The following is a 26,125-nucleotide window of genomic DNA, read 5'->3' on the forward strand; positions in this document are numbered from 1 at the left end:
CAGTTTTTCAGTTTATCAATGCCTTTCTTAAAATGCAGTACTCAGAACAGAAAACAGCATTTAAGATGTGGTCTGACCAGGCAGAATATAAATGGACTCTCATCTTATTCCTAGAAGGTACATATGCACAATGTATAAACCAAGATCACTTTTTGGGGGAGGCAATGACTGCCATATCACAAATACTGTTTACTCACATTGAGTTTGGAATTCACTAAAACATACAGATTTTTTTCAGCCTAACCACATACTTATAAAGCTAATGAAAAACAAACAAATAGAAGCATAAGCCTTTGATTCACCTTACTAGATTATCTAATTTCTTTTGGGATTCTTAACCTAGAGTCCATGAATTTTTATTTAAAATACTTTGAAAACTATTTCCATAAAACTAGCTTCTTTTATAATGCTATGTACTTTAAGATTTAAAACATCCTGAAAATAGGCTCATAGTTTTACCTAAGTTGTCAAAAGGATCCTTGAAACACAAAAGGGTAGGAGTCCTTACTAGATCTAGCCTGTCAATATCTTTTGGGATTTTTCACTCTTATTCAATATCTTAGCTATATCTCTTACTTTTATACCATCTACAAAATCTCCTACTTTTATACCATCTACAAATCATACTATCTATAAAAAGACAGCATACTGTCTATACCAGGGGTTCTCAAACTGCGGCCCGCGAGCCAGATGCAGCCCACTGAGAACATTTATATGGCCTCGCCAGGTTATGGCAAAATCAGACTGGAAGTGACATTCGACCTAAACTCATATCAGCAATGCACACTTCCGGTACTGGGCTGAGGAGGTGGAGACAGAGTATGAGGCAACACCAAGGTGAGGTGAGTTCCCAGGCCGGGGTGTGTGGTGTGGGGAAGTTTGAGAGATGCAGAAGATGGAGAACTGATGGCCTGCAGCCTTGTACAGTAATGGCAGCCATCACAACAGACAGGCACGGGGGATGTACAGTGCATGCTGTGCATGTCATGGCTGCTGCAGGGGGAATTCACTGCAGCAGTGAAGGTTGGAAGTGGGAGCGTGAAGAGTGGGAGAGAGAGAGTGTGTGCATCACAGTGCAGAAGCAGCTTGGAGGAAGTTGGGCATTGCAGTCTATATGTCTGTGTGGGCAAAGTTATTGCTGTTATATTGTTTTTGTAGCGCTGTATACATACATACATATATATATATATGTATTTTACTAATAGCAATTTGGAATCCCTAGGAAATAATGATGTCAAGTATTGGAATCTTTACAAACTGCTAACTAATTAGAGTTGATCTAATCTTACAAGAAGATGTTTTGGGCAGAACCTGAAACAAGGTACTAAGTAGAACTAATTAATACAAGGCTTGTGTTCACACCTTTACTCATTGGAGTTCACAAGTATGCCAGCTTCACAAAGTAAACTTTCTAACTTCAAGGGAGTTCACACCTCCCTTAAAGCTCTTTGGGCCAGAGAGCACTATGGGAGAAAACCCATAATCCCATTCTCTCAGAAGATTCACATATAAGGCAAGAGAGCTATTCCAGAATACATTTTTTCCACTTGGCTGGCTGGTTGCAGAGGAGAGTTCAGCTGGACTGAAGAGGAGCAACTCTGGTGTAGACAGAGAGTACTTTGAGGAATTACGCCAGAAGCCCTCTCTCCGAGGCAAGGCAGAATATATTCCACTTGGCTGGCTGGTGGCAGACGAAGAGTTTTCAAAGGATAAAGCTACGAGTGAGAGTTCAGTGGACAACCAGATTCATCTTCATCTCACACCACTGTGGTAGGTGGCTGGGCTCCTGCACGCCCCCCACTGAGACCAAGCTGGTCTGAAAGACTCACCAGAAAGCTAGCCAAGCTCCAAGCGAAGGAAACAAGAGATTCATTCCATCTCTGTGCTGGTTGGAGGCTGAAGAAAGCAGAGGCAGAGGTTAATGTACAGAACCTTTGGATTTGGAGATATGTGGAGGGCCCTAAGCTAAACCGGCTGTGTTTTGAGAAGAACAAGAACTCCAACATTTGAACTCATAACAGTCAAGAAAAAGAAAAACTGACTCGGAGTGTAGGATGTTCAAAGAACAGTGGACTTATGATTACTTTTTCATATAGTACAAGGAAAGAGCTGTATGTCTGATATGCCAGAATATAGTGTCTGTGTTCAAAGAATATAATTTGCACCAACACTATGAAACTCAACATAAAGATAAATATGATTGGTTGGAGAAGTGAGAAAAGATAAAATATTAAAACTGAAAAATACATTGACAACTCAGCAAAATACTTTTGCAAAGCAGAAGCAGCTAAATATTTCATCACTGCGAGCAAGTTTTCAAGTTGTCAGGCTAATAGCATGCACTGGCAGACCATTCATGGAGGGAGAATTTGTTAAAGAATGCCTTCTTTCTGTTGCCAAAGAGATGTGTCCAGAGAAGGCTGATTTATTTAGTACAATGAGTCATTCAGGACCTACAATTCCACGGAGGATTTAAGAAATGGGAGACAATCTGCATCAGCATTTGCAAAACTCCATAAAAAAATTTCATATTTTTCCTTGGCACTTGACGAAAGCAATGATGTTCGTGATTCTGCACAACTTCTAATTTTTATTTGTGGAATGAATGATTATTTTGAAATCATATAAGAGCTTGCTGCACTGCAAAGCATCAAAGGAACAACTACAGGAGAGGATATCTATGAAAAGGTTTGCCAAACTATGAATGGTTTGAGCTGGACTGGGCTAAACTAGGCAGCATGACAACTGATGGTGCTCCTAGCATGGTGGGGTCTAAGAAAGGAGTAATTGCTCGCATTAACCAAGAGATGGACAAACATAATCATTCTCATCCAATAGCCATACACTGCCTCATCCACCAACAAGCACTGTGTAGTAAATCACTGAAGTGGGACTCTGTCATGAAAATCGTGGTATCATGTGTTAATTTCATTAGAGCTAATGCATTAAATCACAGACAATTTCAGCAATTTCTGTCTGAGCTAAATGTTGAGTATGAACATGTTCTATATCACACAGAAGTCCATTGGCTGAGTTGAGGGAGAGTTTTGAAACGTTTCTATGACTTACTTCCACAGATTACAATTTTTCTGCTTTCAAAAAACAAAGAAGTGCCAGAGCTCAATGATGCAGAATGGAAATGGCACCTTGTCTTTCTGACAGATGTAACAGAGCTACTCAACAATTTTAATATGCAACTTCAAGGAAAGGGGAAGCTCATCTGTGATATGCAATCACATGTCAAAACATTTGAAGTAAAATTAGGCCTCCTCATCAAACAAGTGAAGGAGGAAAACTTCTGCCATCTCCCCACAACTCAAAATCTGTTAGCGAAAAAACCACTGATTGCATTCCCAAACAAGACATGTGTGGATTCACTGGAAAAATTGCAAAAGGAGTTCCAATTTAGATTTAAAGAGCTTCATCTCCATGAATAGGACATACAGCTTTTCCGTAACCCATTTTCTATTGACATTGAAAATGTGGATACAATTTACCAAATGGAACTGGCTGAACTGCAGAATTATGACTCTCTGAAAAATGCATTCAAATCAAACAGCCTTCATAATATCTATGCATCTCTCCCCTCTGAGACATAGCCTCATCTCGGGAACCATGCACTCAAAGTGGCAACCATCTTTGGCAGCACTTATGTCTGTGAACAGACTTTTTCTAGAATGAAACATTTGAAATCTCCAACCAGACCAAGACTAACGGATGCACACTTGCATCACTTATTACGACTAGCAGTGACAAATATGGAACCAGACACTGACCATCTCATTAGCCAAAAGCAGGCCCATAGTTCCCATTGAAATACTGGTAAATTTGTTGATTTAACTTTACTTCATTTTAAATATTGTATTTGTTCCCGTTTTGTTTCTTCACTTCAAAATAAGATATATGCAGTGTGCATAGGAATTTGTTCATAGTTTTTGTTTTCACTATAGTCTGGCCCTTTAACAGTCTGAGGGACAGTGAACTGGCCCCCTGTTTAAAACGTTTGAGGACCCTTGGTCTATACCTTTATTCAAGTCACTGATAAAAACCGAGCTACATACAGATTCTCTATAACACTCTGCTGGAGATGTCTTGTCAAGTTGACATCAAAACATTTTTTACTTCTCTCTTTAACCTAACCATTCAATCAGATCCAAATTAATCTCACTATTATTGTTTCATTCACATATGTTCATATTTTAAAATTAAAAGCCTGAATTTTATCTTTATAAACAATATTGATAATTTCTCCCTGTATGAGTATAGTTAACTACCAGGAAAAAAGTAAGGTTTGGTTTGGCATGACCTGCTCTCACTTCTTTCTTTCCTATATATTCACTAATCATCTCTTTCATAATCTATTTTAGATTTTTCCCAGGAATCAAAGTCCAGTTGATTGACCTATTTTGCATGCTCTCCACAATTTTAACACTATTTCTAGCAATGGGTAAGCAATTACAACTATCAGTCTTCCCTAAAGACATAGTTTAGTTTGAAGCATGGGGAGAAATTATTGAGGGAATGGAGAAGAATGAATTTTAGTTGTAAAATTGCATCAAGAAGATCTGGGCATAGGTATATAGAATAATAACTGGGAAAATTTGTCTTAAGTCTTGAAGAAAACAATAGATGAAGGAATAGGGAGAGATAAGAGAAATAAGATAGTTTGTAACAACCTGACAAAGTTTTGTGAAGCAGTGTTTAAGATCTTGTACCTAATCTGAAGGCAGCCCCACCAGCTACTGAAGCTACTAAAAGGTCCAAAGAGAAGAAAAACATAACAGGCTTTACAAAAGAATAGTTTGGCAAAGGAGTTAATCACCTGGATAGATTAGTGAAAGCTGTGTCTGGTGAAGAATTGCTTGTATTAATCTAATCTAGAGCAGATCTGTGGCCTGGGCAAATAAGAGAGGTTGCATCAAAATAATTCAAATAGTGAGAACTTCTGGATACATAGCAGTGTAATTACCTGGTTTCTTTAAAATGCCTGACAAAGCACTGGGGCTTATTGTTATAATTGCCCAGATTTTCTTAAATTATCCTGTTTAGCAACTAGGATAAAAATAAACTCACTAGGCAAATCTACAAATCTTGTGTTTGTTTTTATCTGCAGCTGAGCTTTCCCAAGGACATGTTTTCCTCCAAGCAATAAAGTATTAGATGGATGCATCCAATGCTAACAAGTTACTGGGGAAGAGCTAGGAGAATGTCTAGTAGCTCCAGAAAGAATTAACAGTTTGTCCAAAGCTTAAAGAAAATTCAGCTATAGATGTGACTGGAGACAAAAAGGAAAGATTCATGTTGTAAAGATTAATATTGGCTAGGAATCTGGAATGTAAGATCTATGAATCAAGGTAAACTATTTGTGGTCAAACAGGAGATATACTATATAATATATTATAATGTAATATGTTATACTGAGGTATAATCTCAAAAAAGACAGAATATGTGTTTGAATCCAATACAAAATGTTCAACATCATAGTAATTCAACACTATACTCTAATTACTAATGCAAAAAAAGGCCAAAGATAGTTCTCAGAAAACCTACAACATTTAAAAATATCAAAATAATATTAAAAAGATGTCATATCTGTCATTAGGAAATCAGAATACTAAAGTAAGAAATCAGAAGGTAATTGGAAGAAGAGACAAGTTTGGTCTTGGAATATAAAATAAAGCAGGACAGAAATTAATAGGGTTAGGTCGAGATAATTCACTGGTCATAGCAAACATTCTTTTTCAACATCCCAAAAGGTGATGCTATACATGTACATCACCAGATGGTCAATAGAAAAACTACGTTGATTATACACTTTATAGCCAAGGATAGAAAAGCTCCATATAATCAGTTAAAATAAGACCTACTGTGGTTTAGCTCATGAGCAAAATTCAAACTTAAATTGAAGAAAGTAGAGGAAAAAACATCACACCATATAGGTGTGACCTAAATAACATCCCTTATGAATATGAAGTATAAGTGATGAATAGATTTAAGGGATTAGATCTGTTAGAGTGTCTGAGGAATTATATTCAGAAGTTCACAACACTGTACAAAAGGTAGCAACAAACAAAATCCCAAAGAAAAAGAAGAGCAAGCCAAATCATTATTAATCAGAGAAATGCAAATTAAGACAACTCTGAGATACCACTACACACCTGTCAGATTGGCTAGAGTGACAGGGAAAGATAATGTGGAATGTTGGAGGGGATGTGGGAAAACATGGACACTGATACATCGTTGGTGGAATTGTGAACACATCCAGCCATTCTGGAGAGCAATTTGGAACTATGCTCAAAAAGTTATCAAACTGTGCATACCCTTTGATCCAGCAGTGTTTCTACTGGGTTTATACCTCAAAGAGATACTAAAGAAAGGAAAGGGACCTGTATGTGCCAAAATGTTTGTGGCAGCCCTGTTTGTAGTGGCTAGAAGCTGGAAAATGAATGGATGCCTATCAATTGGAGAATGGTTGAGTAAATTGTGATATATGAACATTATGGAATATTATTGTTCTGTAAGGAATGACCAGTGGGATAAATACAGAGAGGACTGGCGAGACTTACATGAACTGATGCTAAGCGAAATGAGCAGAACCAGGAGATCATTATATACCTCAACAACAATACTGTTTGAGGATGTATTCTGATGGAAGTGGATCTCTTCGATAAAGAGAGCTAATTCAGTTTCAATTGATCAAAGATGGACAGAAGCAGCTACACCCAAAGAAAGAACACTGGGAAATGAATATAAACTGCTTGCATTTTTGTTTTTCTTCCCGGATTATTTATACCTTCTGAATTCAATTCTCCCTGTGCAACAAGAAAACTGATTCTGCACACGTATAGTGTATCTAGGATATACTGTAACCTATTCAACATGTAAAGGACTGTTTGCCATCTGGGGGAGGGGGTGGAGGGAAGGAGGGGAAAAATCAGAACAGAAGTGAATGCAAGGGATAATGCTGTAAAAAAATTACCCTGGCATGGGTTCTAGCAATAAAAAGTTATTAAAAGAAAAAGAAAAAGAAGAGCAAGAAAGCAAAATGACTACTTGATGAAGGTTTGGAAATAACTGAGAAAAGAAGGAAAGTTTAATGGAAAGGAGAAAATGAAAGATATATATAACTGAATGCAGAATTCTAGAGAATAGCAAGGAGAGATAAGATTTTCTTAAATGAACAATGCAAAGAAATAGAAAGAAAAACAATAGACTAGAACAGACAAGGGAACTCTTCAAGAAAAGTAAATATATAAAGGGACATTTCATGCAAAATTGGGCATGATAAAAGACAAACATGATAGGGACTTAATAGAAGCACAGAAGAGGTGGCAAGAATATACAAAAGAACTATACAAGAAAGATCTTAACATCATAGATGATTGTGATCATGATAGTGTGGTCACTTATATAGAATCAGACATCTGGGAGAATGAAGTCAAGTGGACCTTAGAAAGCATTTCAATAAATAAAGCTAGTAGAGATGACAAAATTCCAGCAGAGTTATTTAAAATCATAAAAGATGATACTATGCTCAACATGCCAACAGATTTGGAAAACTCATCAATGGCTGCTGGATTGGAAAATATCAGTTTATGTCCCAATCCTGAAGTAGAGCAATGCCAAAGAATGTTCAAATTATTGAACAGTTATGCTTATTTCACATGAGCACAAGATTAAATGTAATATTTTGCAAGCTAGTCTTCAGCAATATGTGAACCAAGAATCACCAGAAGTACAGGCTGTTTTTCAAATAAGCAGAGGAACTACAGACTAAATCACCAACATTTACTGGATTATGGAGAAAACAGGGGAAGTTGCAAAAAAAAACAACAGCCCATCTACTTCTGCTTCATTGACTGTAATAAAGATTTTTACTATACAGAAACAAAATGTGGTAAATCTTCAAAGAGATGACTGTACCAGATCATCTTATTTGTCTCCTGAGGAAGACAGGGTTAAGAAACAATAGTTTGTAGCAAACATGGGACAACCAATTTGTATGGGATTCAGATAGGAGTACAACAAAGCTATGTATTGTTACCTTGTTACCTTATTTCTTTCACTTATCTGCAAAGTACATGTGAAATGCCATACTGGACAAATCAAAAGCCATAATTAAGGTTGCAGGGGAAATATCAACTAACTCAGATATGCAGATGATAACACTTTGATGATACAAAGTGAAGAGGAATTAAGAAAATTCTTGAGGATAAAAGAGGAGAGTATAACAACTGGCCTGAAGTTTAACAATAAACATATCCTAGAAAATAAAAGGAGAAGAAAAGCAGTGTCAGATATAATATTCTTGGCTTAAAGATCACTACAAATGATAATTGCAGCCATGAAACTAAAAGATGCTGACTCCTTGAAAAGAAAGCTATGGGAAATCTGAACAGCATACTAAAATGTAGAGATATTATCTTGCCAACAATACTTAAAAATTAATTCAGACTATTCATTGGAAGTATAAATACTGAAACAGATTCAATTATTTTGGCTATATTATAAGAAAATGGAATTCATTAGAAATGACCCTGATATTGATAACGATTGAAGGCAAAAAAAGAGACTGAGATGAATAAATATTGTCATGTTACTGAACATGAGCTTGGACAAACATTAGGAGATAATGGAGAATAGAAGGATCTGTTATGCTATGTTCATTGGGTCATGAAAAGTCAGAACGAAGAAATAAAAAGTAAAAAGAAATTCTATCAGACCAATATAATGATACTTACTATGCTAGGAGGCTGTACAAGGATAAGAAGTAGTCTTCATCAACCAACAAACATTTATTAAGCATGTACTATGTACCAGGCAAAGAACTTACAATTTAGATATAGCAACAAGATAATACATATTAGATAATGAGAATAATGAAATGTGGAAATGTATAGTGTGGTCTTTTATTGATGTATTCTAGGTACCTCAGTATGAGAGACCCATTGTCATACTTTTCATTCCTCTGCATTAGGAATGTTTTAATCACAGGTAGACACATTCTCCATACTATGTTTATCTGATAGAGAAAACTCTCATATTCTCATAGGTCAACATAAAAGTCATAGGAGGCCTCAAATTTCAAAGTACATTCAGATAATATTGCCTTATCTAAACAGTTTTATGACAAGTTATGGTTAGCCAAGAGAAAAAAAATGTGAACAAAAAACTACATTTTCTTTCAGATTATATTGCTGACTCATTCCTCCTCTCCTCCATGATGATGAAATTTTAGGATTTTGAAATTCCTCTGAAATATGTCTGGCACATTGATAAAGTAGTAAATCTGCCATCAGGAAGACTTTAGAATTTATTTGCTGTATGATTCTGGGCAAGTCAATTAATTTCTGTCTGTTTCAATTTCCTCATCTGTAAAATGGGGATAATACTAATATCTACATCAAAGGATTGTTCTGAGAAAACAAGAAAATAATTTTTAAGCACAATGAAAGCCTTAAAATCTCTGGGGTCAAGCAGAATAAGTCTAATCAATCTTCCATGAAGCAGATACTTTTATGTTCCTCCTAAGTCTTCTCTTTTCCAGGAAAATTGTTCATCCAAAGATTAGGGGTTTGGCATGCTTGAATTCAAACTTACTATCTTAGTTATCCTTTTATAAAAATTCTTCAGCACAGTGATATCTTTTCTAACACAAACTACCCAGAGCTGAATGCGCTTCTCCAAATATAATCTGACTAGTTCAAGATTACAGCAGGATGATAACTTCTAGAGGTTTTCTGGTAAATGAAGCCTCATTTGTAGCTGGTTTCTCTCTCTCTTTTTTTTATTTAATAATTACTTTATATTGACAGAATCCATGCCAGGGTAGGTTTTTTTTACAACATTATCCCTTGCACTCGTTTCTGTTCCGATTTTTTTCCCCTCCCTCCCTCCACCCCCTCCCCTAGATGGCAAGCAGTCCTTTATATGTTGGATATGTTGCAGTATATCCTAGATACAATATATGTTTGCAGAACCGAACAGTTCTCTTGTTGCACAGGGAGAATTGGATTCAGAAGGTATAAATAATCGGGAAGAAAAACAAAAATGCAGATAGTTCACATTCGTTTCCCAGTGTTCTTTCTTTGGGTGTAGCTGCTTTTGTCCATCATTGATCAATTGAAACTCAGTTAGGTCTCTTTGTCAAAGAAATCTGCTTCCATCAAAATATGTCCTCATACAATATCGTTGTCGAAGTGTATAATGATCTGGTTCTGCTCATTTCACTCAGCATCAGTTCATGTAAGTCTCGCCAGTACTCTCTGTATTCATCCTGCTGGTCATTTCTTACAGAACAATAATATTCCATAACATTCATATACCACAATTTACCCAGCCATTCTCCAATTGATGGGCATCCATTCATTTTCCAGTTTCTAGCCACTACAAATAGGGCTGCCACAAACATTTTGGCACATACAGGTCCCTTTCCCTTCTTTAGTATTTCTTTGGGATATAAGCCCAATAGAAACACTGCTGGATCAAAGGGTATGCACAATTTGATAATTTTTTGGGCATAATTCCAGATTGCTCTCCAGAATGGTTGGATTCGTTCACAACTCCACCAACAATGCATTAGTGTCCCAGTTTTCCCACATCCCCTCCAACATTCATCATTATTTTTTCCTGTCATCTTAGCCAATCTGACAGGTGTGTAGTGGTATCTCAGAGTTGTCTTAATTTGCATTTCTCTGATCAATAATGATTTGGAACACTCTTTCATCTGAGTGGTAATAGTTTCAATTTCATCCTCTGAAAATTGTCTGTTCATATCCTTTGACCATTTATCAATTGGAGAATGGCTTGATTTCTTATAAATTTGAGTCAGTTCTCTATATATTTTGGAAATGAGGCCTTTATCAGAACCTTTAACTGTGAAGATGTTTTCCCAGTTTGTTGCTTCCCTTCTAATTTTGTTTGCATTAGTTTTGTTTGTACAAAGGCTTTTTAATTTGATGTAATCAAAATTTTCTATTTTGTGATCAATAATGGTCTCTAGTTCATCTTTGGTCACAAATTTCTTTCTCCTCCATAAGTCTGAGAGATAAACTATTCTATGTTCCTCTAATTTATTTATAATCTCGTTCTTTATGCCTAGGTCATGGATCCATTTTGATCTTATCTTGGTATATGGTGTTAAGTGTGGGTCCATGCCTAATTTTTGCCATACTAATTTCCAATTATCCCAGCAGTTTTTATCAAATAATGAATTCTTTTCCCAGAAGTTAGGGTCTTTGGGTTTGTCAAACACTAGATTGCTATAGTTGACTATTCTGTCTTGTGAACCTAACCTTTTCCACTGATCAACTAATCTATTTCTTAGCCAATACCAAATGGTTTTGGTGACTGCTGCTTTATAATATAATTTTAGATCAGGTACAGCTAGGCCACCTTCATTTGATTTTTTTTTTTCATTAATTCCTTTGAGATTCTCGACTTTTTATTGTTCCATATGAATTTTGTTGTTATTTTTTCTAGAGCATTAAAATATTTTCTTGGAAGTCTGATTGTTATAGCACTAAATAAATAGATTAGTTTAGGGAGTATTGTCATCTTTATTATGTTTGCTCGGCCCATCCAAGAGCACTTAATATTTTTCCAATTATTTAAGTCTGACTTTATTTGTATGGAGACTTTTTTATAATTTTTGTAGCTGGTTTCTCAATTGTCAGTGTTCACACTGAAAATTTAACAATTGATGAGTGAGAGGTCATTCAAGTTAGTTCTAGGATGTACCTATTACCATCTTTATTCAAGACATGTGATTGGCTTCATTTTTTGTTGTTGTTGTTATATGCCAGTGTTGACTCATATTGATATTGCAGTACACTAATATCCTCAGAATTTCTTTATGCAAATTGTTATCTAGCTGCATTTCCTACTTCCTGAAATTAGCTAATTTTTTTTAAAGCTAAGGGTGAGAATCTAAGAAAAATATTTATTATTCTCATCAAACCTAATGCTAATAAATTTATTTTTATTAGGTTTGGTTCACTGTTTTAAACTGTTGAGGTACTTTGCGTTCCTAACTATTATTTACTATTGTAGCTATTCCTCTAAGCTTTGTTATCATCTGTAAATTTGAAAAATTTGTTTTCATTCAAATCATATAAAAAATAAGAACAGATTCCTGGGACACTCCCTGAGAAATATCTATTCCATTAAAGATTATTCCTATGTCTTGTCATTCAGTTCTGGATCCGTTAACCATTTTATTTATCTTACCCACATCTTTCCATCTTGTCCACAGAAGTGACTTTAAGACTGTCAAATGTCTTACTAAAGTTCAATCGTATTCTATCTATGGCATTTTCCTAATCTTACAGTTTAATAATCCTATCAAAAAGGAAGAAAGGAAATAAGAATTTATTAAACATTTGCTATGTACAAGGTATTATGCTAAGCACTAGGGATACCCACACAAGTAAGAAGAAAGCCAATCCCTGTTTTCAAGGAACTTACATTCCAATAGAGAAGATATATAAAAGACAGATGAAAGGCCGTAGAGATAGGGATGGAGATTCCCAGTATGGGAGTATGGTTTTGAAGTCTGGAAACCAGGAGTAGGACCAGGAGAAGAATGAAGGCTGGCCTATGCCTCTCCATAAAACGAAGTCCCAAGAGGAGCTTGTCAGTAAAAAAAAGGGCAAAGGGCAGAGTTCTTACAAGGGATAATCCAGGTTAAGAAGACTGCAAAGAGTTGTATTGTTTCATGACAATAAGGCACCAGAGACTGAGAGAAGTGGTAGGGGCATGGTTTTGAAGCCCAGAAGCCAGGAAAAATGTTAGGAAGAAAATGAAGGAGACCTGGACCCCTCCATAAAATAGCCATCCCAGAAGGAACTCACCAATAGGAGAAGAATCAGCAAAATGGGTACTATTGCCAGTAGAAATACCTACAAGAGAATACCTTAGAAAAAATAAAGACAGAGATTAAATACTCTATAAAGAGTATTTATATACTATAAAGAGGCCATTGGATCAGATAATTGACCTTTGAGATCCATTCTAGCTCTAAATATAGGATTCTATAGTTTATTTTGTATACATCTTACTATTTTATTTTTATTAATTTTTTTTGCAAATAATGTTGATTACAATCATAATTAATATTTACATTATTTTATATATTTACTTATATGTCTATGTGTTTTGCATTAGATTATAAATATCTCAAAAGTAGGAACTATCTCATTTTGGTATCTCTAACAGATAACAAAATATCTAAAACATAGATACTGACAACTGAGTAGCACAGATAGTGTTGACCTCGAGTCAGGCAGACCTGAGTTCAAATATAACCTCATCTACTTACTAGTTTTGTGGTCCTGGGCAAGTTACTTAATCTCTGACTAACAGTTTTCTCATACATAAAGTATGTGTGTGTGTATGTATGTATCCACACGCATACACATACATATGAATATATGAATACATGCATACACACAATTACCATTAGGTTATTATTCCCCCCACATGTATATATATATATGTATTATACATGTATGTATATACACATGCATGTATAATTTTATATGTATCATACATTTATTTATGTTATTAGGAAGTTTTGACATACCATATATATATTCCATTACATACACAGACACACACACACACACACATGCACATATGTATATGTATATGGGATAATAACCTCACAGGGTTTGTAAAATATCTAGTAAACATTAAAGCACTATATAAATGATAGCTATCTAATTATCTACTTAGTAGCAGTAGACATAGCTGTTTATTGATTGCAGAATGTTTTAAGCAGACAACAACAAAGCCAACCTCAAAGCATTAAGTCTTGATAGATCATCTTATTTTTTTTTTTTTATCCAACTTGAACAGTGCTTATCACTGGTCTTAACTTTATTGTAGATGAAAAAAAAAATGCCTTTATATTTTCTAGGTCAATTTGAAGTTCATTTGCTGTCTGATTGGAAGAACTTTTTATAAGGATAATGTTTGTGTCTAATAAATAAACCTATAGCAGATAAACAATCGATGCTTGGCGATTAAGTGCTTGTGATCATTAGGTCCTCTCTACTGATATTGTTTCTATATTGTACCTGCTACTCTTTTTGGTTTTCAGTTTGCCAGATTTTTATGCACTTTTTTCTCTTCTTTGCAATTGTAACTTAAAGGATTTGATCATACTTATGTCTTTCACCAGACATAATTGCCCTTATTAGATACACACTATCACTGACCAATAAAAGATTATACATCTGAAGGTGTGATACAGAAGTCCCAAACCCATTCTCAGATAAAATCTTCTTATCTGGATACCCTTTCCCCAAATCTGTCCTAGTGATTCTTACCAACACTTTTCAATTTTCTTCTGGTATAATTTGTTCTCAAACAAATCACCAGAAGCCAGTATGGATCATCTGAATTTGTAAAGTCTGCAGAGGCATCTCTAGATCAACATTTTCAAGATATATAAATGCCTCTGAAATTCATTTTACTCTGGTCAGTATATAGTCCACTTGGCACCCCTACTCAGGAAGCTGCAAACCACCAAATCATCTTTCTCTAAGTAGAATCTGATCTCTTTTGGTTGTGCTCATGTATCCTCTTATCCTTTGGAATATGAGAATCTGTTTTATCAGAATGTTCAATTCTCTCTGTGGGAAGAGTCTCATACTTATATAGAATGTAGCCCATTTCTCTATCAGGTTTGGATCTCTGGAAGTGAATTCTCCAGGTTATTCTGTGAGTCTATATTCATAACTTCACCCACTTAGGTTTTTTTTAATTATTCAGTTGTAATATGTTTCGTTAGAGAGCACAATTAAAGACATTTAATGATGTGATATGGGATTTATATTAGCATATTTTCCTTAAAGCAAGGATGCACTCTCTTACAAATACAAACTCCACCAATGAGGAAAGTCAGTTATGATGAAGACTGTGCTTGAGGACTCTCAGGAAAGACAATTTATAATTCTCAATGCTGCTGGACTCCACCTACTTTCTCCAGATATTTTTGTCCTGCTTTTTGATGGGATTAGGCTATATTGCTTGGCCAGCTTCCCCTGCTTACACTGCTGATTCAAGTAAAATTTTTGTGTAGGACATTGCTGGATTCTTTCAAATTTTTATCACAGGATTAGTGGGAAGCCTTCCCAGTTCTGTTCTCTCAAAGTCTCAGCAGAAATCTTACTGAGATCTCATTCTTCAAAAATCACTTATCAGGATTGGTTTCTGTTTTGAGAATTCCTGGCAAGACAATCTGTGCCCAAGTGCAAATGTATTATTTCTATAAATCATTAGCCAATTTCATGACCCTTCCAAACATCTATAGGCTACTTGAAATCTCATGCCCTTTGTGAACTACAAATGGACTCTCAAAGTTTAATAGCCTTATGATAATAATAGAAATCATATTACTACCTAACATTTATATAGTGCTTACTATGTATCAGGTACCACTAAGTGCCTTACAATTTTTTTTTCTCATTTGATCCTGACAACAACTTTTGAGAAGTAGGTGCTATCCTATCATCTCTACAGATTGGTGATAGGATCTCATCATCCTCTATGGATTAAATGTAAAGGATCTACAGATTAAGAAATTGAGGCAAACAGAAGTTAATTGACCTGTCCAAAGTCACAGAGCTAGGAAATATCTAAGGCAGGATTTGAATTCAGGTGTTCTTGACTTTAGGCCCAGGATTCTACTCCCTATATTCCCTTGTTGTCTTACCTCAAACACGTCAGTGTTTCTTCTTTCTTTGCTTCTAATTATCACATTTTCCCATTATCCAGTTGTAGTACAGAGGGTAGTTTCCCCTAACTCTTCAAATTATTTTTCTTCTTCTGTCCCACTTGAAGCTTTCTTCCATAACATCAAACTCTTCATTTGTACTAGTGAGAATAGAGAATAGCAACATTTTTCTGGTCTGTGTGAATGGGAAGAAAAGGAGTAAATGAGTTTTTATCTAAGTAATACAATTAGGAGTAAGTAAATCAAATTATGCCATGAGTTACAATACAATGTAGGCAGTTTTGTAGGTAATTTCTGCCTTCTCTACAATTTTTGCTCGATACCTTTGAGGAGGTTAACTTTCTTCCTATCTTCAATTGACTATAAAGAATATTCTGATACCTCTTTGTTGAGCAGAGAGTAACCAGTTATAACCTTTGCGATAAGATAGAGGACCATGAAACTTTATTTAGTTTATGACTTGGTCCAATGGATCCTTACTATCTTATTGTCTATCCTGTTTCTGGGCCATCCAGACCTCCAGACAATTACTGTCTGCTGGTTACTGAATCTTAAGAACTTCTGGGCCTTTTTATTTGCCCATTGTCAAGAATCTCCAAATAATGCATTTATTCCAATTAAAAACTCTTTGAAAGGAAGGACTGACTTGTTTTTCATCTATTTCCTTAGCACATAATTCCTCTATAAATGATTTTCTCTTGAATTTCTAGAAAAGGGACCAGATTATCATGGTAGTTTTTAAATTTTTTCTGGAGGATATTTAATCTGTATGCTCTATTAAAAAGATCAATACAATGTTCAATAGCATTAAGAAAATATTTTAAATACACTAAATATATATTTACTTCTAAGGTCTCTTCTAGATCTATGACCTTAAGAACTTTCATTTTGATAAAAACAATGTCATTTCTATACTTAGCTTAAAAACATGATAGAAATAGATAAAAAAATAACTAAAATAATTAGAAGAATCAAGGAACTATAATATGAGGAAATGCTAGAAAGTTTAGAACTTACCATTTTGGAGAAATGAAGGCTTAGGAGATACAATTAAAATAATAAATAACATGGAGAAAAGGACATATTTTTAAAAAGGCAATAAAAATGATCACCTTTTGAATGACTATAATTTAGGAAAAATAAAACTAAGTACTAAACATTGTGAGTGATGAATTTATAGTTCTTATTCCTTTTCCTTTCCCCTCTCCCCACCCAAAGGTAGACTTTAGCAAAAATAAATTAATCCAAAAGGGTTTGGACAAATTTATGAATGATAGTATCATAAAGGGTTACTAGGAAGAGCTGTATCTTACTTGATCTTTATGATGAGCTTCAAGGAAACTAATCATACTTTTTTACATTAAAGATTCTTCTTGTCCTGAATAAAATAACTTATTTTGTCATTTCATAATTGCAAGATATCCCAATTTAAATTTTAAATTGCTTCAAAGGTTGAAGACTGCACTAAAGAGTTAGGAGTTAGAGCCACAGTTTTGGCCATGGACAAACTTTAACATCTCTGTTCTTTATAAAAGTTCATGACCACCTGTGCAGGGGAATTTTTCTCAGAAGTTGAGCCAAGCCCAGGAAGAATAGGATCCTATCTTTATGAGAACAGGCCCAGAGTCAGCCTTGGGAACAGTCAATCTCTCCCTGTTAACATTTGCTTCCTTTTCCCTCTCAAACACTAACAAGGCTCAAACCTCTCAAACAATTACGGCCTTCAAAAAACCAAAACATATATCTGAAAGTGAAGGAAACAGCTAATATCTTTCTTTCCCAGGAATCACCAATTTTGAACCCCTAGCAAGGGAAGTAGCATTGTTAACATGTCAAAGATGGTACTTTTCCCATACAAAAGGGAATAACTAGGAAGTCATTTTCAGAGCTGCCAAATCCACAATCCCAAATTTGACAAAGATTTTGAGGACTGTAGTATTTGTCTCATCTCTGGCCAGCTAGAAGTGTATACTTTATAAAATCATGCTGAATATCTTTGCGTTCTTTTTCCTTTTTTACCTTCCTTAGTGTGAACATTAGTTCACATAACTGAGAAGACTTTGAAGCTAAATGTATAATTTGAAACAAGTAGGAGAAACAGATTGATTCTCCTAATTTTAAATTCCCAGAATTCATACAAACTTCTTCATTCAAATTGCTACAGTGAGTGGCCCAGAATCTTCTTACCTTGGCAAATTCCTTGGACTTGATGAGTCAACTTGGCAATTCCATTGTGCCTAGATATACAAAGTGAATATAAAATAATGTGATTAAAAAGCCTATATATACAGAAATATATACTCAAAGAAATGGCATTTTTTTTTCAAAATTATCATTTTAAGTCTGTATGTTTATTTTAGAGATCCTACATTATTCAAAACATTTTGGGAATCTCTTCATTATCATGGATATTACTCCAGCTATGTAGATTGTCACCTCTAGATGCCTTTGAAAATGAATTAGTCAATAAGATGGATTAACAAATTGGATAGCATCTTAGGTTATAAATTAGTATAGCTTTAAAAAAGTTCTTAACTAGCAATCCATGATTTTGTCACAAGCATAATGAATGGATCCAAAATGGAATCAATTAGTTTAAGTGTTCCCAGAATTATAGGTTGAAGGGAGGGATATGCTCATTTTGCTTCATATCAGTTAATACAATTCATTCCAGATTTCTCTGAAATGACTTTTTCTTGGTCATTTCTTATAGCACAATGGTGTCCCATTATATTCATAAGACATAATTTATTTAGCCATTCCCCAATTGATGGAAACTAGATCAGTATCTAGTTCATTGACAAAAATGCTATTTATCTATCTGTCTATCTACCTACCTACCTAATCTTTTGCTCTTTCTTACATCTCTTTGAGGTATAGGTCTAGTATTGTCAGAACATTGATGATGAAAAATGCTAGCCTCCTCCCAAAAAAGAGATAATGGACTTAACATGCACAAGGACATATATATTTATTTTTGACATGGCCAATATATGGATTTTTTTTGCTGGACTATGCATACTTATTACAAGAGTAATAAGTGGGTGTGTGTGTGTGGGGAAGACTAATGGAAGGGAAATAAATACTTGTTAAATAAAATTTATTTTAAAAATAAATTTGATTTTAAAAGAAAGTATAAGCATATCTGTATTGAATTAAGAACATGACATTTCACAATGATTGTTTTGGAGGGCAACAGTAATTTGAATATTAAAGTTTATTATATCTGTTTACACACATGCATACACACACACACACACACACATACAATATTTCCTGTCTTATCATTTTATAGTTAAAATTTTACACAGTATGCCTAGCAAGTAGAACATGTAGCCAGGAACTTGACATTGGGTAAAATTCTGTGTGATACAATGAACAATCTCCAGAATAAGGGTTCTTAATGAGGAGTCCACAGATTCCAAACAGGTTCACTGATACATGTAAAGAGTTTCATGAACATAGTTTTTTTTTTAAACCTATATTTTACAGTTTAATTGTTTTCCTTTGTAATCTTATATATTTAATGCATTAAAAACATGTTTCTACGAAAGGGTTCATAATTCCACTTGCAAAAAGATCCATGACATAAAACAACAACAATAACAACAACAATAAAACAGAACTCTTGATATATAAAGGGGGAATTGGGTTCATTTGGAATATAAGAACAATCAAAGAAGCAGCTTAATTCTTTGCCCAGGAAATCATGTTTCTAATATAAAAGACAGAAGTTATTTTTTTCTTATGAAGTTAATTTGAGTTGATAAAGAATTAAATATCCTGAAAAACCAAAACATTTTAAATTCTACAGCAGAAGAAGATGATTGCTAGTTAAACCTAAGCCTTATTCTCAAATTAAATTTAGTCAGATTTGTTGATAATTTTCTCATAGAATGTAGAAACCTATTACATGTCCAAATGTATATGGACAAGATAGCTGTCAATGCTATCATCTTATGTAATTCCATGGGAATTGTGCCTAATTCTCTTGGTGAAAAGGCTGTGTATTACTTGTATTTTGGAGGCACATGATATTTCTTCAGGACTCTAGTGTCCATTTAGTAAACTTCCTTTTTAAGAACATTAAGTAGTCCTAAATCTAAGACTTTTCTTCCTCGTGTTGAATTCTTTGTTTCTAGATAATTAAACCTTGCATCCATCTTGTCTCTTTCCCCTTCAACATCATTATTAAAACATGTTACTTTAAGTTACTAGCTAACATGCACAAAAATTACAGGCATTTAAATCTTAAAAGTTTTCCTCAGCTTACATCTCTCCTCCTTGTTTTCTCTGCCTTTTAACTCATAAATTCTCTTTTTCATGTGAACTTAATAGTGTAAAATTCCTCTGTAGTCTCTCCAAGTAGAAGGTAATAAAATCTTTATTTAACCTGTAAGTATTTGAAGGTATCATTCTGCCTCTTGATTTGCAGTGCCAGCAGCATTTAATTTTAGTTGGAAGTTTGGGGAACAGTACTTGAGCCAATTTAGGTGAATCATAAAACTACTAATTACAGCTTTAAAGCTGTTTAGATGAGATCAAGTTCCTCTTCAGTGTTTTTGATAAATTCTAGACAATTAGTGTAGAACAAGATAGGGAACAATTCTGGATAGAAGGGGGCATTTTGTTACAGCAACGTATTTATTCGTCAAAAATGAGAAGATTTCCATATCATCTTAAGAATATTTGAATTCTGGATGACTGTAAAAATGAAACTAATGTTCAAAGATTATTTTGAACATGAAACAGAACTTTTATTTGAACTTAAAGCATCAGTTTTTAAATGGGTCAAGTGCTGTACTTGAAGCAAGGAAAACTTGGGTTGAAATCCTATCTTTGATACTTCGTAGCATTGTGACCTTGAGCATGTCACTTAATCTTTCTGTACCTGACCAAATGAGGGATTTGCACCTGATAGTCTCTAGGGTCTTATCCAGATCTAAATCTAGGATCCTTTCATCCCATGAAGTATATATGTTTGTATGTAAAATTAGTATTTCATCAGAATCCAAACAAAACTCAAATACAGATTTTATACTTGTAAACAAAATAATTTTGTGAAGTAAACATGTCTCTAAAGAAAAATACTGATACCATAAATTTCTTCTCTTTTCTCTAAGAAAAGTCCACTATATTTACCGCTTATTTTAAAAAATTGAAAATTACTTTGTTGCATGACTTTACTAAAGTCTTTCCTAGAAAAATGGAATGAACACCATGATAAAGAAAAAATAATGTATCTACCAAGAGGTGACAGTTGGCTTTTCACATCTGCTTACTCACACCTGTTAGGTAAGAGATCACAGCCTGTTCAGTTTCCATTGTTTGCCTGACTGACTGCTTTCACACAAAACCCTTTGTTCTTCCAACTCTTCAATACAAAACTGAAACTAGCAGCACCCTTTAAAATGTCAGCCTGAGAAAATTGGACACAACTTAATTCTGAAATAATGTTGCTATGCTTCTCAGTACAGCAGAATATACAGCATTTTACTCCTGTTACAAAAGATTTATTTGTAAAATATTTTGAGGAAAAGAAAAATAAGGTGCTTTTAAAATACAAAGTGTGTACACTTTCATTATTCTCTACCTAATTGATAGAAGAATTCTGTTCACTGGCTGAATGTTTTTTTTTTTTTTTTATGGCAGCATAAATATCAGTTCTCTCTTCTGTTCATTGATTTATAATATAAGGGTAGAAATATTTAAGTGTTACAAAAACTGCTCCTGAAATATTTAAATCATTCCCCTTTTAACACGATGGGTATTGAGGCTGGATCTGCAGGGAACTAGCAGATAGAATTAGAAATGAAAGCTATTTAATTAGGTCAGTCTGCTCCATGAACATGAGGTTGATCAAATGGAAATTTATATTTTCATCTTTGTATATATGCAGCCATAAATAAACCATAAATTATTTGCTGTTTGAACTTTAATGTTACTGAATGTTCTGATATGTGATTTTTATTTTTTATAATTATCATTATTATTAGTAGTAACAGTGTTGATAATTTATGTATATATGCAATAAATGCTTATGTAATTGAATCGGTGATAATAGTCATGGTATAAATAATAGGGATGAATAGAAATGAGTATTAGCAATTGTAGCATCTCATATTTATTTGATTCCTTGTTTTTTAAATACTTTTTATATCCTTCAACTCTTTCCATCTACAGCCAGTGGCTTTCTGATTTATTATCACTGCTATAAAGAACTTTTACCTTTTAATATTTAGTGACACTTCTATCACTTTTGCTACTTAATCAAGCCTTAAGTTACATGGGATACTAATAAATGTTTTATGGACCAACTTTCTTAAAAAAAATAAAGTGTGTGCACGACACAATTTAATTTTAAACTGAATAGCTAACATTCTCCATCACTTTTTAAAATATACATGGTCAATAAAATAATAAATCAAGCTTTTGTTTGTAGCAGTTGCAGATTGTTGAGGTCTAAAGGCTCACAATGAAAATTTCATAGCCAGATCTAGAATCAGTTTGAGCTTGTTCCAGTATATCCCTGGTAAGGCAAATGACTAGTATGGAAATGGTAAGGGATTTGCTTCCTCTTCTGTAACCTTCCCATCTGCCATTCCCATGTTTCAAAGACCTTTGCTGACCCTGACTAGATGTTCTCTTTAACCAGGACAAACTTATTGGAGTTCTTCCTTATACTGCATTGAATTATGCTTGGTTTTATATTACTTTGCGGTACTGTTTCAGCCTGCATATTCACAATATAATTTAAACCATGACGAGAAAGGAATAAAAAATTAATTTCATAATTTAAAATATAAATTAAATAATTATAATAAAATTGGCATTATTTCTATCTGTTCTACAATATTTGACATTGTTTGTGACCTATGATAAGTGTTGCATAGTTCTATATACCCATGGAGTGAGTTTGAATGTAACAGTGTGGAACAGTGCTCTGAGTCTTTGCTTTCACTTTTGACAGCTAGCACACAGTTTCAAAATCTTTGTTTCCCCTTCTACTTCCTTTCCTTATTTCTTCTTTTCTTTCTTTCTTTCTTTTTTTTTTTTTTTTTTTTTTTTTGCTTTCCTATTGTTAGCCTTTTTGTTTCACTGTCACTACACTTTCCCTTAGCTTGAAATAACTGATTACTGGAGAGTTTGCCAAGAGTTGGGAGTTACAGAGGTTTACTGATGCTGATAGTGTTGGGAAGAGGGAATAAACTGGGTTTCTTTTCTTCACCTCAAGCACTGGTTATATCCATCTAGAGAAGATAATTAATACAGTAAAACTATATCTTGCTAAAGCTTCATTTTCAGAATGTGAAGTTTGATTTAAATTTTAGTTGATCTTAAATTCTTTGAAATTTATACTTCCATACTTCCAAGATTCATAATTGTGTTGGTGTGGATCTGTCTTCCAGCAACACATATCAGAATCCCTTTATGCATTAGTAGACTCTCTTGATGAGTTGTTAGTGCTAAAGAATTTGCCAAACTATGGCAAATGTGGTGACAATTATTCTATAATTAGGCAGGTTGATTCATAAATAATAGACAAAACTCTGGGCCTCTCTACTCAAAACTTTAGTTTGGTGGAACTAGCAAAGCTTCTCCTTTGTTGATTTCAAAATTGAGGTAATCCTAGGTTCTTGAATTTCATCTTGAAAGTTCATTTTGAAAACAACATTTTGGATATTGCTGATTTAGTAAACTGTTAGTTAACATACCTCTTAATTATGAGCACTGATCTTTTTGTTTTGTCATTTACCACAGGTTTAATCTTTGGGAAATTACACAGATGGTCTATATTACATGATTTCTAAAGTCCCTTCCATGTCTAAATCTATGATCCTATAAAACCACAGAGTGTAATTTAAATTACTTTTTAATTGAGTGATTTTAAAATAAACAATAAACTGGTCCCCAGTCCTCCACCTATACTAATATTCTGGCTAAGAAAACATTATTACATATGTATGATATTGTATGCATAGTCAACTCGACACAAATGATTTGTGCTGAATTTTTTTTTTTTTTTTAATCTGTATTCACCAGGAGACTCCTCCCTCACTGATGATACACCACATTCCCAAGTTCCAGTCTGCAGATAAATTTGGGAAAAAAGCAAGTGTGGATTAGGGTCAGGAGGAGAGAAAGGTGAATAATCATAAGTGAATATATTAGTATTTCTGTGTTTGAAAGACTAGTTTACTCATGAATAATAGACAGTTGATTGAACTTTAATTGTTCTGAATTTTAAAACATTTCCCATAGCACATTTCTATAGAAAACTCAAAATAAAATGCAATTGAATTAAACAAATTCTCTACTCAAAACTGTCCAGTGGTAAGGGGGATACTTCATCATCTCAAATCCAAGTGGTTCAGCACTGAGTCACAGATGTCTGGAAGCAGCCAGTAGCTTGTTATCTCTAAAGGATCCAACTTCTGAGTCATACATGTGGTTGGCCAGAATCAGGAAGCAGTTCCATGGGATAGTCCCATTTCAAGGAAAATATTAAAATTCCATTCAGCTCTTTAATTTACTGATCATATAAGACTGGGCAAATCATTTAATCTCCTATCTCAGTTTTCTCATCTGTAAAATGGGAATAAGAAAATTTGAATTTCTGAAAAGTATCAATGACATCACTGGATAATGTCTTTGCATGGATGAATTAGATTTAAGGGAGGCAGAGTTGCACAATATTGTCAGCTTTATTCCAGAGAAGTCCAGGGGGAAGACAAAAGTTAGAATGACTGGCTATGGCTCAGGCTGGAATGTCTTAACCAAGCTCTAAGAGTTCTACAGAGCTTGTTTAAGCTCTCTTCATTGTTGTTGGAACAAATTGTTCTCATAACCTCATTCTACCTCTCATTCTACCCTGGGGAGATCTTTACATGTTTGGGGTAGACATCCCCCTAATTCATAGACAAGTTTGAAGCCTGTTGATTACCCTAACCTGGTTAAGCCAGTCTGCCCAGACAGTTTTACTGGGTGTGGCCACCATACATGCTACAACTCCTTGGAGGCACAGGTTAGAGTATGGTTTAGGTGGACACCAAAAGTGGATTAGCCACCCAGAAAAGGCTTCAGCAATTCCTCACAGCAGAGTTGCTAGTCCTCTGTGAGCCCTCTATCCACACCTGATACCATAGTAGGTGGTATGTAAATACTAATTATTTTCCTGTCTAACCTGCTTGTTGAAAAGTACCCCCTCCCCACAAAAAAAGGCATGGGGCAGTACTTTGCAGGACCCTTAGCTCCTAATGAGTTCAACAAAACTCAGGGCCATAGTGAGATGATTTCTGGCCATCTTCTTTCCATGATGTCACATGTGTACTCTTCCTTTCCCCTCCCCCAACTTTCTAGCTTTGAGAACAACAATTGAACTCACACTACTATTCCCGGAAAAGAAAGTCAGCAATTATCAAAACTCCACAATCTCCTATATTTGTAATTCTTCCTTATTAAAATGTAAGTGATTTGAGGGCAAAGACTATCTTGTTTTTTATTTTTGAACGCTAATCCTTAGAATTAAATTGGTTCAGAGTAAACACAGATATTTTCATTCATTCATTAAATTACTCATTAAATTAAAATATATTCATTAAATACAAATATGCTATTAGTAGACCTTTTCTCAGCACAACTCTAGAACCAGTAGACTGTGGGGGGTGGGGAGGAAGCACTGGATTCAGGATTTAGGTTCAAATCCTTACCCTACTATTTAAAACCAGTTCCATATGAAAAGTTACTTCCTTTTCCTATGGACTCAGTTTTCCTATCTGTAAAATGAGAGAGTTGATTTAGATGACCACTAAGATCCCTTTAGTTTTGACCTTCTAAATCTATGACTCGGCCATTCCTCTTCAGTGCTTCTTCTAAGCTCTATTAAAGTGCTTTGAGATCCTAAATGTGAAAAGAAAGCTTTCAGGAGAAGGGATAATCATCCTGAACTTGCCAACTTGATTTTTTAAAAGTTGTAAACTCTTGTCATTCTCTTATTCATTGGGAGTAAACTGAAGAAGCAGATGAAGAGACACTGATAAAATCCTAAAAACGTCGACTGCTGCTCCAGGGCCTCTGAACTTGCCCCATAAACGGTTCCCGCCCCTCCTCCACCTCGGAGTCGGGAGCGCGCCCAGTGGTGGGTAGTGTGGGGGCGAGAGGGAGGGAGCGTATGGGAGGAGCTTCGAGGGGGCGGGGACAATATGGCAGTACAGGGTGCTTGGAGGACCTGAGAGGCGTTGGCTGAGGCCACGCCCCAGGCGGGAGGGCCTCTCTGGTGCGCGCCCGCTCTATGATGCTCGCGCGCGTCCCCCGCGCGCCGCGCCGCGGGCGGGGCGGGTCTCCGGGATTCCAAGGGCTCGGTTACGGAAGAAGCGCAGCGCCGGC

At 34.9% G+C, this 26,125-nt stretch overlaps 1 pseudogene; it reads left to right on the top strand.

Moving 5' to 3' along the window:
• The first annotated feature begins 929 nt into the window (after nucleotides 1-929).
• LOC127545793 (uncharacterized) lies at nucleotides 930-7,917 on the top strand (annotated as a pseudogene).
• The last annotated feature ends 18,208 nt before the right edge of the window (nucleotides 7,918-26,125 follow it).

Source organism: Antechinus flavipes, chromosome 1, assembly GCF_016432865.1.
Source record: "Antechinus flavipes isolate AdamAnt ecotype Samford, QLD, Australia chromosome 1, AdamAnt_v2, whole genome shotgun sequence".
Lineage (NCBI taxonomy): Eukaryota > Metazoa > Chordata > Mammalia > Dasyuromorphia > Dasyuridae > Antechinus > Antechinus flavipes.